Source organism: Nothoprocta perdicaria, unplaced genomic scaffold (assembly GCF_003342845.1).
Source record: "Nothoprocta perdicaria isolate Ctin4 unplaced genomic scaffold, notPer1 scaffold_71, whole genome shotgun sequence".
NCBI lineage: Eukaryota > Metazoa > Chordata > Aves > Tinamiformes > Tinamidae > Nothoprocta > Nothoprocta perdicaria.
The window spans coordinates 266,231-279,972 of record NW_020455988.1 but is presented as its reverse complement, the minus strand read 5'-3'; positions in this window follow the sequence as shown (position 1 = coordinate 279,972).

Here is a 13,742-nt window from a genome sequence, read left to right as displayed (position 1 = left end):
TCCTTTCCTGAGGCATCTTGKAAAGCCAATTTCCCATCTTACTAACCCTCTCATTCCCCCCACAAAGACCTAGCAGGWCTTCAGAGAGAGCACCAACAAGTGGCCTGTCTGCAGCTTCAGTWCCTTTCTGTACCTTATGGTACCTTTCTGTACCGTGCTTCAACGTAACTRAAGTATCAGACTGTTTTGCAAGTCTGGACAAGAGTATATAGAAAATAAATAGCATATAGATGCCTTTCTTACACTGGCTTCTTAGTGGTATTCTGATTTTAGTGATGTCTAACGGAGATGGCAGGTATCATTTCTTTACTTCCTTATCTCATATTTGGATAGGTTTTGGTTTTGGTCATCTATTTGATATAACATTATTTGTTTTGAAATTGAGGTTTAACGCCATATTTACTCATTATAGCAATATTGTGCAGAATTTGAGCATCTGTCTTAAGCTATATAGATTCTTGTAACTGCAAAATGTTCATGAATCCACTCTTAAATGAAAAAAAAGTCTTTTCCACTTGTTTCTTTCCTAAAACAAAGTGTTCTTACTCCTGTCTTAGCGTACCTGGTTCCTCTGGAAGATTTTTCTGGGATTCCTAAGGTTTCCCAGTAATGTCTGAACAATTGGCATCGTGACCTCTTTGCACCTGCACACTAATCAGATCAAATAACTCTCAGAGACAGTCGAATTTGTAACAGAAGTGAGCTGACTCCGAAGGACTTGGGGAGTGTAGGAAGCAGCTGGTCCTTGTCCGGCTATTCTGGAGCACAGGTATCACCGAGCAGGCTGTCATTACATCCAGCACGTGTGCCGGCAGTGTTGAAAACAGGCAAACAGCTGCTGCATGGATAAGAGTGAACATATTCCATGCACACACGCACTGCTTCATTTCTTCACCAGCTGATATTCAAGGGGCCTTTCCCTTTCATGATGGTTGATAGCCCTTGGCGTGTCATGTCTTTATGGTCATGGTCACTTGGAAAAAAAGACTTGTTTTTATGATATATTTCCCTGCTGCATTTTTTTTTTCCACAAGGAGGATGTAAATATTATTGGAAATATTAATGAATGTGCCCTTTTTATCTCCATCTTTGTTACAGAGAGGGAATCACTCTGAGCTTGTATGAGACTTGTTGATTGAATTTGTTCATGAAATCTTGATTTTTTTTCTTTCTCTCACCAAGCTTTATTTTGTTACTATTTTTTTTTTAATCTTTCTTCTCTTGCCAGGGTCTTGTGAACCATCTGATTTTTCTGGCTCCTCATCCCTATTGACTTGTAACTGTCCTAGGGGAAGCTGGTGGGCACTGATGCCTCACATCTTGACGGTGATACTTTCTGCCGTGGGGTGGTTGAACTAACAACCTGTTTGGTTGTGTAGATGCTTCTGCTTAAAGCATCGGAGTGCACGAAATCCAAAATTTGTTTGAAGCTCCCCCAAACAAAAGGACAAGGCTCCAACTTAACAGGCAGCTAAATAGGCAACTAAATCAGCAAAGTGTTTCTTATTCTACTTCAAGCCAGTTACCTTATTTGACTTCAGTTCATTTTCCTTTCATTATGAGCCTTCTTCAAGCTGCAGTTGTGTGCTAATTATTTATCTCAAAACCAACCATTCTGTTTATTTTTCCAGTTTCAGCAGAAAAATCATTCTTTATTAGGGACCTACGTATGTTAAGATGGCTGTAAAGGAGTGTTTTCAGCACATCACATTATAAAAAGAACAAAATAATTTGCTTTAAGGGAAAATGCAGTTTGTTTTATTTGCCGCTCATTATGGTGGAAAAAAAAATGATTGAGAGGTTTATATTCAATCTCCGTTTCCTCCTTTCCTTCCCCTTTTCTCCTGACTCCTGCAGGGCACTCGTGATCTGTTTGAGACGTTTCTCAATGAGATGACCATCAGTAATAACAGGAAGGTGTGAGCAAGGCTCTGCAGCCTTGACTGCAGTGTTTCTACTGCAGGTCAACTGTACGGGGAGCCATCTCACATATACTCTTAACTGTATAACTACTATTCCTGTCTCACCACAGGTGTATGATGAAGCTTCAGTCTCAGGAAAATACTCTTCCKAGACTCTTCCTTCCATTAACAAAGGATAGTTTAGAGCAGAAATCTTATTTTGAATGTTTCAGTTGTCTGTTTGGAGGGGTCCCAACAGCTCTGTCATTTATGTAGGAAACCTGACGTTCTGGGCAAAATAGTCATTTGTGGGGAATCTCCATGATGTGGAAGTTCAGAGCGAAAASTATTCCTACTCTTCACCATACAGCATTTTATTGTCATAATTCAGTTATTGGAATTTAATAATAGCTATTTGGAAGTGTTGCTCTGGTGCAAGGARAGATGTTTTATCATAAATTCCCCATAAATTCTTCCTTCCTCACTGTCTCGGTTTTCTAACTCTGTAGATAATAGAGTGGCAATTATGGTTATTTAGGACTGAAACCTGAAAACCCTTAATCATGCGGATATTCATGGCTCCCAYGGTCTACCTGCTTCATTGATCGTGCTAGTTTATTTTTTGCAGGATCAAGTGAGCGATTATAAAACAAGAAGAGCTGCAGAGAGGTGACAGAGTCAATTCAGAGCACAGAGAGGCGCTTGCATCCTGCCCCTTGCCGCCGTTAYCCCACGCAAGGGACCCTCAGTGGTTGTCACATGAAAGGCCTAGTCCTGCCGAGGCTGGAAATGCGGGGGGAGCTGGAAAGCGTTTCCTCCTGCCGACTTGTTTGGGGACAGTCAGAGAGGCTGCCTGCGGCCCTGCACCCCACAGCGCGTGCGCTGCGTTGGGCTCAGTCCCTTGGGATTAACCAAGCCAGGCCCAGGCCCTTGCTGTCCCCGGGGAGCCGTGTGGCTCCTGGGCCCTTTGCGGAGGAGCGCACGCGGCCCACAGGGGCCTAGATCGGGGCAAATCGGGGCCGGCAAATCCGAGCCGGGGCGCCGATTTGGGCCTAGAGCGCAATCCAAACTTTCCCAAAGGGAATGTTTAGATCCACGTCCGTCWTCTAAAATAAATAATGAATAAATAGGGTCCCGTATAGATCCCTAGCTATGTCGCTTTATTAACACTATAGATTTTTCAAACGCAGAGGGCTTGTAAGAATTACATATACATTTCATTAGYAGGGAATTTATGACTACAAGATTGCACTTAAGGTTTGTGCTAACGCTTTATTCACCCTTTTGACCCAGTCCCTTTACTATATGCTGCCCCAATATTATTTTTCATAASTCAGGAAACGTTTTCCATATGTTTTGCAGCATTATCTGAAGGGAGTTTGCAGCTGTACTGTTCCTACTTTATCATGTTCGTACTGCCTGAAGTGCAGACCCCTCCTAGTGACAGTACCCATCTGAAAAATCATAACAACACATTTTTGGCACATTATTGTTCTACTTTTGTGTCAAGCCTCCCCCACAGAACAAAATTGTTTCACAGTTTTTATTAAAATTTACTATAAATGAACAGCTGAAAAAATAAACAGAAAGGTCTGTGTGTATCTTATTTACTGTCATCACAAAAAGAATATCTGTGCGGGAACATTATAACATAACCTAACAGCCAAAACTAACTTACAGAAATAAGCAGAGACATTAGAAAGGTTGAAGGCCACAGAAGTTCATTATTTTCAGTAAGCTTAAAAGGCAACCAAGGGGTGGGGAGAGAAGAAGGAAAAGGGCATGGAGAACATTAGGGAGGTGCATATGGGAGGAGGAGCGCGCAAGTAGGAACCTGCATGGCATAAGGCAAAGAGAAAAGCAGGGCTGGAGAGATACCTTGATAGCAGCGTCTTTCTGTGGAGGAGAAACGCCACCCTCCCTGGTTAGCCCTCTCGGGCGGAACACGTGCACCTGAAAACCTCTCCGTAACGCCTGTGTGTGGTTGTTCCAGCTGGTGGTGGCTCCACGCTCTTCGACAGCGCCAGCCCCTCCTGGCCTGAGCAGCGGCGTCTCCCGCGGCGGCTTCGTGCCTCGCCGTGCTCGCGTGCCCTCACCCCATGCGCATCCCCTCTGCTCCATGGCTTYCACCGGAAAGAGGTTTCTAATTGCAACTGGAAGCAGCTCTGTCCGAGGAATTGGTTTTAGTAAATCCCGCTGGACTCTGTCGTGGCAGGGAGACGGTACAAGCGCTCCCCTGGAGCCTGCTAATGAAATGCCTGGCAAAGCCAAAAAGGGCAAAGAAAAAATAGAAATCACAGCTGCAATATCAGCCTGAATAATAGAGCTAGGAACCAGAGAGTAATAAAAGATGAGCAAGAGGTCAGAAATAACACAATACTGARGCAAAGGGACGGAGCGAAATGCTTTCCGAAGTGTGGGGCAGAGCAGGGAAAGAGGCTGCTGGGGCCGGGCAAAGGCCAATGTGCAAGGAGTTTAACGTGAAAAACTAAAAAAACACAGTGCAGGCAAAAATTAATTAATTACACAAATTACATGTCCTGTAAGTTTAACCATGTCAGCTTTGTACTGAGGACGTTTCACATAGAGTTTGCTTTGGAGGACAGTTCTTCAGTACTAAGTCCTAAAACACGTCCAAAACATTAGCAGAGACGTATGTTCCTTGTGGTACCAAGTGCTCTTTTGATGGCAAACTATTGAGGTTTTTGTTTTGTTTTGTTTTGTTTTTTTCCCCAGAGGGAGGAGCTGTCACGCACAGGAATGGCTGCCAGTGGCTGGAGGTGACTTCCACCAAGAGATCCACCTGCATAACGAGGAATTAACCTCATGGGATGGTCTGAATTATCTAGCAAGAAATGAGGTGCTGTTGCCTTTCTGTTCTCTGTTTTCATTAAGTACATTTGTATATTGAGCTGTGTTGTCAACAATAATTGCTTAGATGCCAGCCGTATCACAAAGTGTGTGATCAGAACATGGAAACACTGGAATTCTGCTTGAGCTGTCACTGGGATTCTGGAAAATAGTGGTTATTCTGGGGGATTCTGGAGTTAAAAAAAAAAAAATAACTGTAAGAACTAGTAATCCAGAGCTTGAGAATGAAGATAGATACCATAATTCTGAACTTCAGTGGAAAGGGAATTGTCCATTATTATTAGCTAGTTGTGTCCTGCATGATCAATATCATTTGGCTCCATTGAATCCCTGGGAATTAGTAGATCGTGGTCTTTCCTGTCATCTGTGCTTCTAAGCAGTAAATCAAGTGTCAGCTGCTTAAGTTTAGTATTTGCATAAAGAGTTACTGTAGATTTGTGCAAAACTATATTCCAGACCACCTAAAATTAAAACTTTTTCTTTAATGCATAATTTGCATTTGCGCTGTGCAGGCATGTCCTTTATTCTGAAAGAGCAGAATATTTTTTTCTTTAAAATAAACTAACTAAAAGAACAAATATTAAATGTCTGATGAGCAGAAGGAAATGAAAATGTTATAAATGTTATAAAATGTTCTTCGAGTTAGTTGATGTATTTCATTTCATCTTTTGTGATCAACTRATAATTTCTTCAATTTTATTCTGTGTCTAAACTCAAAAGTGTTTGGGAAGGCCAAAAGCTTAGATTTTATTTAAGATTTTAAAGTAATATTTTAAAYGTAGAGTATTTTTTAACCTTTTTAATAGAATTTATAAACATATTGTTTCTGAAGCGTTTGTTTTTTAAGTAGCCATGCACAATTTAAGCCCATTACAGGAAAAGAGAACATTTAAAAGCAGAAAGCATCCTAACCTGAGTCTTAAAATGAACAGAACTACAAAATTACAAAATGTTTTATAAATATGTGTACTCTTATGCCTATTTGAATGTGACTTGCTATTCAAAAATTTGGTATAGCAAAATTGCCAACTTAGAGCCAATTTAACAAATTCCACCAGCAGCTCCCTCTGTTTTTCTCTGTCTCTCAGTATAAGTGAGCATTTACACATATAAAAATGATAACATATTTATAAAGTATTGATATGTTGTGTGCTGTTCTGAATGCTGTCCAAGTATAAATCTCTATCTCGGCCATTTGGGGTCAGTGGCACAGTTTGTGCTGTGGGCGCTGGGAAAACTTGGACACAAGTTACCCGAGACTTGATGTGCCACGGTGGATGTCGGGTTGGTGCCTGTTTTTGGAGCCAAATAGACAGCTGTAGGAACCCTGCTTTTGAATGTTGTGTGCTGTGCAAGTGGAATACACTGGAAGGCAAAATTAGGCAGAAATCTTGAGCCAAAAAGGAAAGACAGAAAGAGTTTGTTTAGTGGCCGTGAGTCAATGTTTGGTATATGAACAAAAATGTAAAAGATCTTTATTAGATTGGAGAAATCTGACATGGTTTTGGGGGCTTAGGTCTAAATAATAATTTGAAAGCAAATAAAATATCTGATCCAAGAAAAGTATTTTTCATAGCTTTGAGGGAAATCATTTTAAAATTAAGGAATGAAAGCMCGTTCTGTTCTAAAATTGGATAAATAAATAGCTATTATCAGAAAACTGTTTGGATGTTGTACTGTCTTTGCATGACTAATCTGGATTATGGGTCTCATGAATATTATGATTTTTTTTTTTTACTAGTTAGGTCTAGTTTTAATAGGTATTGAAGAATGATGTCTGATTAGTATAAATATGTTTAAAAGCAGTCAGAATAATAACAAATAGTACAAATAAGTCTTGTAGTGAACAAGATATACCCATAAGAGACTCAAGCTGAAAACTTTAAGGAGTCATTTGAAAGTTTGTCTGAGTGGGCCTACTTCTGTGTCCTGTACATATGGGAAAACACATACAAAAGGCACAAAGTTGTTTTTTTTTCTTAATATTATTTCATATATTTATTTTAAGAAAGTTAAAAGCTGGATTTTTTTATTTAATTAAAAAACATAATACTGTAGACTTTATAGCCTCAACTCAGCTTGGAGCTCCATGACTCGGTGACAGGGCCAACACATAAAAATGACCATTCAGTAGATGAGATGCAGAGGAAAGAAAAGAATTATATTACATGTGGGGAAGTTGTCAACCTACTCTGATGTTGCCTTTCAGCTAAAGAAATGACTGTCTTTCAGCGAAAGAAGAGAGAGGCTGGTATGGAAAGAGAAAGAAGAGGATGCTGATCACTGCAGAGGACTTCATTTTTTGCAGTATGTGTGTAGACATTAGAGCTAATCCTTCAGGGYGCTGATTTAGCTGGACCTTGAAGGATCCTTCTCTCTTCCTCTACACTGCATTCAGTGCAATTTCCCAAGCTTTCAGGATCTTTTTAGGGCCTGCTGACAAAACAAAGCAAAGCAAAAATGGAGATTCATCATTATAGTGGGGTACAAGTCACAGTAAAGATTGGGACAGTAATAATTATTCCCAGTGAAACAAACTCAAGATTCAAGGCTCTCTTCCATAGACTTTGGCAGCAAGAAAGATGCTTATTCTTCTACTCGGAAAATACTCCATGCCCTGATCTTTGCATTGTTTTGGATATACTGTCAGAAACCAAGCAAATGTATTTACTACATTGTGTCAATTAAGTTCTGCATTTCCATGATGTTAGGGATTGTTTGTCTACTTAGCTCAGTTTAGCTTTTGACATTGGTATGCTAGAAAGTGATGTTCTGCCATTGTAGTGTTTAAAGGAATTTGCTGCTTCGGGCCCATAAAAACTTGTTCAAACTTGTTTTTGTCTGTAGAAGATAGTTTGTACTGTTGTAAAAAATATATGCGGTTAGAGAAAATAGCAAATGCTTTATTTATTTGCTCTGTCTTGATGGAGGATGATTTGGGGAACTTGAGTGGTTTCTGCCCACAGGTCAGGTTCGTGTATGCCCATCTTCACAGTTCAGAGGATCCCTCTGCTCAGCCAGTGAACCAGGTGTTGCCTCCAGAAGACAGACCAAGCAGTAAAGTAGCCCTGCCTTAGCTCAGCTTTGTTTTCTTGGTCACTAGGAAAGACAGTGAAAGACAGAGGGTCTTCAAGGGCTTGGGCTGGGAAAGGTGATTGGGAAAGAAGCAGCACTGATGAGGAAATTATCTGTTATTAGTTCCTGAGGTCCTATCTTCTGTCACAGGGTCAGTGCTTGGCATTTCCCCAAATTCATGAGTATACATCTTCAAAGATCTCAACAGAAAAATATTGACTAGATCWTCTCCAGAGGCCCCTTTCAACCTCAGCCATTCTGTGAGACATGGATAAATTATTGCACCAACTTCACAGGAAATGTGACAAAAGAGGTGTTCTAATAAATACATTTTTGAAACTGCTATTAAGACAAGTTAAATGGATGGAGCATAAATGATGATTTTTAAACCTGCAGATACAGCTTCTAAGGCCATCGGAAAGTGAGGACATTCACTGGAGCTTGCAAAATGACAGTCACAGATTCTCACATTGTGAATGATGCCCGGAGTTTATTCATAGCAGAAGTAAGTTGCTCAACCAAGGTAGCTAAATGTGGGACGYAGTAACAACTGTCTTTTTGACATGGATGCAAATATATCTTTATATAATGTGTTGGATTTGCACACAGAATACTACACTGTCTAATTATCTGGGTAATTTTGTTCTATAGGAGTTTATATAATATTTTCTTCCTTTATAATTAAAAGATGAAGATGTGATAAATGTGTACTGCATGTGTTATCATATCATGCAAAAAAAAAAAAGAATCCCACAGGAAGGAGCTGTAGCTCAGAGCATTTTCTCCTGGTTGATTCAGTTCTTCTAAGGGAGATGATTATTTGCTCTCCACTATAGCACCTAAGGGCTGTATTCGTCCAGAAGAATGAAATGGTTTCCACACAGCATTACAGATTAGGATGGTTTTGCTGGATATAACATATTACAAAATAGCTGTGCCTTTTTAACAAGCTGGTGATCCTTTAAGGATGTAAAACCCTATTGCAAAAGTGCTAAAGCAGAATATACAGCAGGAACACCACAGGGATTATCTTCTGAATGTTTAAAATGGATGACTGGTCTTACAAATTGTTTATGACTGTAAAGTCTAAAGCCACAGTGAGAGGATTGCTGCACTAATTGATTTTTTTAATATGATTTTATCCTGCCACTGAGTGATCTTTATTTTTCATTATGGTGCAGTTCATTGGTATTTCACCTGAAACTATTACCGTTGATGCCTTTTATTACCTAAAGTTACAAAAGTACAACTTCTTTTTAGAGAATTCTGGTTTTAGCTACTCTTGCAGTTTTCTTTCAAATACAGGCTAATGCTATAGAAACCTCTGATCCCAAACAAAAGGATGATAGAAAGGAGGGAAGCAGCCTTCCAGCAACTCTTAGATAAACACTCTTCATTTGCAAACACCAGCTTGTGAATCCTCATTTTTTAACGTAGTATTTTACATTACATATTTATATTTGTATGTATGTATTTTGTATGTATTTGTGTGTGTGTCTATACACAATAAAAACATGTAAAAGAATGACTGACCCGTTAGAGGGTATCCTACTGGCTTCCTCCCAAGCTGCTTATACAGTGACTTCATTGGGAGGTATCTGTGTGTAAAGGACATGACATGAGCCCAAAGGTAATCTTCAAGCTTTGACCCAAATCCACAGGAGTAATTACTAGTTAACAAAAATAAGTGTCTGTGCTAATATGCTGACCTCACATAACTGGCTGCTGTGTGTTGGGGATTTTTCAGCATGAGAATGTAGTACACCAGCCTAAATCTCTAGACTTAGATATATAATTCTTTATAAAATATAATAATACAAGCCAGGTGTCATCTTAACCAAACCTGGCTAGGAGGTTGAGGTCCTGTACTTGTTTCTTGCGCTCCTCCCTTCTTCTCCAGTCCCCACATGTGTCCAGAAATGCTTAATGACATATGAAATAAATAGCAGTAAGGGTTTGACCTAGTCYGCAGAAACAAGGAAGTTTATTAAAGATGGAAAATCTGGACTGATGCCCTGGCTTTTCTTCATGTTACTTTGCTTAGCCAAAACAGCCTCTTAATGCAAAAGCAGAGGGTGCAGAAGGTTGTGATGTAGTAGCTTGAGCAGTTTGCCTGCGTTTCGCAAGAGACCTTCCCACTGCTTCAACACATCTCAGTGGTTGCACGTAATTTGTACCTTTATGACTGAGGAGTGAAAGGGATGTGGTGGTGGAAGCCTTCTAGTAGATTTGGAACTTTTTTGTCTTTTTCAAAATATCAAAAGGTGTATTAGGCCCGACTTTGAAGAAGAGGTTAGTATTTATTCCTGGAGTACCCATAAAGCATGCAATAGGTCCAGACCGAGGGGCAAAGGGACAATTTTGTGCCCCGTAGATAGCAGCAACAGCAGTGGTGGAACGCAGGAGACACGGGCTCCGTGACAGGAGCCCCACGTGCCGCCGTCGCCAGCCTGCCGGCTGCGGGAGACCACGGGAACCCTCCTCGTCTCTCTGGGTTGACTTTTGCCTTATGGGAGGTGGGATAGAGAGTTTGCAGTGACCACTAGGCCGTCGTGCTGGAATTCTGATGAGGTGTCTGCAGTTACTTGTAAGTGGGATGGAGATGAAAGACACGGAGGCAGGCTGAGCACCTGGTGCGGCGGGGACGCCTGGCGCCCGGCCGACGCGAGGGGCTCGCGGCRCGGCCTGCAGCACAGGCTGCTCCTGAGGAGACGTCTTCCGCAGGGCTGGAGCCACGTTCTGGGACAGCCCGGAGAGCCGTGGGCTGAACTGGTGTCTAAGGACAAATTGCTGCTTATCACACATCTTACAGCAATGTGTCACTGTTTTATTTTACTGTGGTTTTGTCGTTGGTCACATCTGTCCATATTCCTCAGGCTGTTAACAGATGCCCGTGTAGCTGCACACGCAAATACACTTTCAGAAGGGCAGAGGAGCTCCTGTCATGAGGTCTTTGTGTGCGGCCAGATTCTCCAGGTGCCTCTCTGCACACGCCAGCTCTCTGATCCTGCCTGCTCGCTGCGTGCCCGGCCGAGAGCCGGCGCTCGGCTGCGACGGCCGCCTCGCTGGGGCCCTGCCGCAGCCCTGCTCTCCAGGCACACATCTGCCTTCCCTCCCGCCTTCATCAGCCTCAGGAACGTGAAAACTGACGACGTTTTATTTTCCTTCTGCTGACGTGGCTCACTGCAGAGAGCCAACGCGCAAGCGGAGTTTTGCGAGACACATGTAGCACCTCTGTCTTGTTTGATATTGCTCCATATGGCTTTGTGCTGAGGTTTCTAGCTGTTCAGTGTAGTAATAACACAACTTGATTAGCCCAGCAGCTACGCTCAGAAGGATGCTGACAGAAGAGGGTCTATCCCAGCCTTTTGGATGACTAATCTAAACTTGTGGAAATTTTTTTGGTTTTCCTCGATGAATGTACATAGAGAACTCACTAAATAGCTGTAAATTTATCTTAGATATAYTTGGCATGTATTTTGTGCTTCTAGAAAACGCATGTTGTATAGTTTGTGGAAAATTATTTTAGAAATTTATAGCAAGAGCAGGACTTATTTCATGGTTTGATGCCCATTTTATTCATAGTACAGATTGTTTTTCTTTCTCTCTTTCACTCTTCCTCTCTCCCCTTCCTTCTTGCTTTAGAGTAGCAGCTAGTACATCCCTGTGAATAAAACAATTACTGCATAATAAGCAAAGTGGATTACAAAGATTACATTATTTCTGCAATTTACTAGCAAAGTCCTAATCTTACAGTCCTTATGGAAACAAAACTGTACTGAAAATGCACTGGCAAAGGAAAGACTGAGCGCTGGACATGTATTAATTTGACCTAACATTTGGCAGAAGTTCTACCTCTGCTTGGTGGATTACTGTGAATAGACTGCACTTGATTAATAAGAAATTGATAACCTCCACATGTAATACAGACAACAACATATGTATTAGCACATAGGCTWCCTCTGAAGTATTTGTTCTGTAAATGAGTACTAAAGCTTTAAACAGCAGCTTAGTGTGATTTTAGACAAAACCAGCCTGATGCATTAAGTGTTTAACTGTATTAAATGCCTTTTCCCTGTTTACATAATGATATACTGTGTTTATCTTACAAGCACTGTAAAAATATTAGTTAGCAGTCATAAATATAGTCCTGATAAAAYGATACTACTTTTTGGAACTGCTAATCTTTGTTAATGCCATTTTTGTAAGGGTCCTGTAACAGCTGTTAGAATTTTGTCCCCTTTAGGTCAGAGAGAGAAGATGGGAAAATCCTTAATAAAATGTTGTTAGAAGCTACAGGTGGGAAATAAAGAAGCTCTTGTGACCTGTAATCTTATTCCCTCATAAAGTCACGGAGTGCACAGCAGCTTCTGTGGCTGAAATTAGACAACACGCTAGTGGCTTTTCAATCTCAACTTTTGCAGTTCAGTTATATCATTTTCAGTGAAGAACAAATGAAGGATACAGCAAGCACTGCCCCTGACCTTCCTGGCTATTTTTAATAAGCACATTCAACTGCATGAGCTATTCTGTCTTAAATGAATTACTATATATCCATGTATTGGAAAGAAAATACAGTAATGTTTATCTTCTGTATAGACTGCACTGTCAGATTTTAATTAACTTTCAGCCTCAGGTAAAGAAAATATGCTAATTTTAATAGTCTGATAATTACTGTGGGCCTGATTCCACACCCAAATGCAGCCAGACTAGTACATTGCCCCGCGAAGAGCCAGGCCTTAAATTTTACATTCATAATGCAGGAAGGAAAAGGGAAAGGTACAATGTTAAGTCAATAATCAAGAACATACTAGTGAATGAATTATCTATTACGAAGAATGGATTATATTTTTTGTGAAAAAAAGTATATATATGTGTTTAAAGTACATTACTGTCAGCCTCTTATGCTCCTATGATGGTACTTGATTTTTCTTTTTAGGTGGCAGGTGCATTCCTACGCGCTTTGTATGCCCAATACATATTCTTTGGGCAGTATGACAGGATCACCTGTTTTTCCTTTCATTCTTTTCCTTTGGTGTCATCTTTTCCTTTCATCCAGAAAGGAACTGCAGCATGGCTGCATGGTGACATATGAAAAAATATAAAAAATACATTTTTTCGATTACCTATATTAAGCACCATCTCCCCCCCAAAAGAAGTGAAGAATAATACATAAGATATAGSTCTGTAGACTTCTGGAATACTTTTTATTCATTCAGCTAAGAGAATAATAACTTCCAACTTAAATGTTCATGTTATCTGAATAAAGTGTAGATAAGTGTTGAATGCACTTTCTTTTTTTTCACTTTATCAAAAGTACAAAGCAACTCRTTTAAAAATGCCAACTAATAGATTGTGTAAAACAGTCATATATGTGTTGCAAAATATTTGCATTGTATAGATATTGGAAAGATATTTGCAGTGGYAAAGTCACAAAGAAATGTTTGTTTAATTACATGTGATTTCTCATCAGTCAAATAGTGGAGAACTGCTGAAATATGATCTAGAATGGTATAATTAATTGGCTGCAGATACAATGAGTTGTCATTTCTGAAAATTTAATGTTATCAAAGCCCTTTTTCCGATAGCACAAGGAGCACTATTGCTAATAGACTTCAGAGCTTGAAATAAATAAATCTTTGGAATCCTGTTGCATCTCCTGGGGTGTGACATTTGACAGTCTTTTATAGCGCAGAACGAAACAAGTTTGTGAGCTGGAATTCAATTGTGGTGTATTGATTCCTTGCATCAGTCATTATTCCCTGCTGATTGACAGCTGAAAATTGGTTACGTTAAGTATTTCATATGTTATATTGGCTGACATTTGCTTGCCTGCTCCTGTGTCAATATTGTTGTAAAGATCTCCAGCTCTATGAGATAGCAATATACACTGAC